The following is a 2,640-nucleotide window of genomic DNA, read 5'->3' on the forward strand; positions in this document are numbered from 1 at the left end:
AAAAAAATAGCCTCATAACTATGTACAAAGCAACTATACTGGAAAAATTGGAATACAGTGCAGTCATTTATAACACAGCCAAAAGCAAAATTCTTGATATACTTAATCCTATACACAATCAAGGTATTAGATTAGCCACAGGCGCCTTCCGCACAAGTCCAACCGCAAGTATTATGTGCAACGCTGGAGAACTTCCACTTGAATTCAGAAGGATCAAAGAGATACTAAAATTCGTAACTAAATTATATAATAACGAAACTCAAACTACAATCAGAAGGCTCCTGAATACACACAATAGCCCAAACACACCTCGCACTATCGATGAAATGAATAAAACCTTATCAGATCTAATGAAGTTTAACCCACTCACTTTTAGCAAAATTATCTTTCCATCATCCCCCCCATGGATGTGGAAAATCAAACTCAATACCCAACTACTTGAATCCAACAAAAAAATGTTCCTAACCCCAATTATATGAAACAGCTACTCAGAAATTATCGAAGAAAAATACCCTCACCACATAAAAATCTTTACAGACGCCTCAAAATCATCCCATGGAACTGGATTCGCCTTTGTAGACAACAACAAAACCTATATGTTTAAGCCTCCTCCTGAATCCAGCATTTTCTCCGCTGAAAGCCAAGCCATCCATAAAGCTATTACACACGCAACGACTTTAGTGTCCAATTAAATACTTATAGTGAGTGACTCTCTTATTAGTGCACTCCTTGCTCTCGAAAATCCCTACTCCAAAAATGAAATTATTCAAGCCATCCAAGAAAAATTATGACTTTCAAGCAAAAAATTCGATTTCTTATGGGTTCCCTCACATACTGGCAAATCGGCAACGAACTAGCAGATAAGGCAGCCAATGAAGCAATAACATCACCCAGCTCGGTAACAATAAACAAAATAACATATCAAGACGTACTCATAAAAATTAACAATGTAACTAAAAGTCACTGGCAAAAAACGTGGGAGGAGACTCCAAATACAAACAAACTTAGAGAAAATAAATTATCAATCGACCTATGGAAAACCCCCTCACCATCATCCAGACACGAAGAAGTAGTCATCGCTAGGTCTCGGATTGGACACTCCCGTCTAACACACCTGCACCTTATAACCAAAGAAAACCGTCCGACCTGCGAACTCTGTGATAAAGAACTCACGATAAAACACATCATACTCGAATGCCCCAAGTTCAACAGCTCCAGACAAATTCTCGGAAACCCACAAACGATGCAACAAGCACTCGGCGAAGAGAACTCCAAAAATATATACCACTTTTTCACTAACATAGGATTAGCAAAATTAATGTAAAAAATACCTGTACCTAATACCTATATATCTCATACTCCCTTTAATGTAAAACAAAATGTTCCTCCATAGTTGTAAGATTATTACTTTATAATTATTACAAGCTAATGACCTCTGAAGTTGAAGCCTTATAAAAAAAATAAAAAAAAAAAGTTCATTATATCGTTTAGAAATAGAAAAAATTTCAACGTTTTTAAAATACCTTTAACTTTTCAAAATTTAAATTTAAAAAAAGCGCAAGGACTTGCCCTTAGAAAAATTGTCACAATTTAATTTTATAATAGATATGTTTACTCTAGAACCAAAATTGAGCGAGTTCTACTCAAACTCCGCAAATGCGTTTTGTCTATGTACTAAGAAGGAGTCAACACATGTGGGTGTGACGTCCTTTTAACTTAAACTTGTCAGGTAGCACCGCTCGGAGCCTTCCTATTCTTATCTTAAACTATATTATAAAATTTGTCATAAGATTTACTTTATACTTATTAATTATTATTTAATATTTATTATACCATGTTTGTATATATTGTAAATGTACAACATATTTAATACAAATATCTAAAAACGTTTTACATAATGACTTAAATATACAGGATTTTTCTACTGAACAATTATTATTTGAATAAATATCATACATAATGTTTTTCCCCTGTGGTATTTAGGTACTTGCACTCATATTAGGTAGGTACCTAACATACAATTTTAATTTTGAAATGCATAACACTTAACGTCTGTTTTTATTTTTATTATAGTATTTTGTCAAGTTATTGATGTGAGTATTAGGCAATTCTTAATTCTATTTAAGATGTTACTTGACCAAAAATACTTATTTTAATGGAATAGGTACCTATATAACATATTATTTATTAATATTTTATATAATTATGTTTATTTCGGGTGACAGTCCTTATAGGACTACTGAGACCTACTACCTACAAAGTACCAGTTATTATATAGGTATATTGAGCATTCAAATATTTTTTTTATTTTACTACAACAGTAATGATAATTTCTTTCAAGGTTACCCTATAAATATTATTGTAATTAGAAGGTATATCAACCATCGCTCAGCATCGCGCACTATAATATTTTCTCGGGCACTACAGGTGGTATTTATAAGCATCTTTGAACGATCAAATTTTGTTTTGACTACAACTGACGAGACAGAAGATTTGACAAATTAACGTGATGAAAAAAAAAACATGACCATTGAACATTTGAACACGCAACATTCTTAATATTTTGATCAGAGAAAATGGACTAATTACAATTTATGAAAACATACGATTAAATTCCTATGTAACTTTTTATAATGTTAA

Source organism: Acyrthosiphon pisum, chromosome A1 (assembly GCF_005508785.2).
Source record: "Acyrthosiphon pisum isolate AL4f chromosome A1, pea_aphid_22Mar2018_4r6ur, whole genome shotgun sequence".
Taxonomy (NCBI): domain Eukaryota; kingdom Metazoa; phylum Arthropoda; class Insecta; order Hemiptera; family Aphididae; genus Acyrthosiphon; species Acyrthosiphon pisum.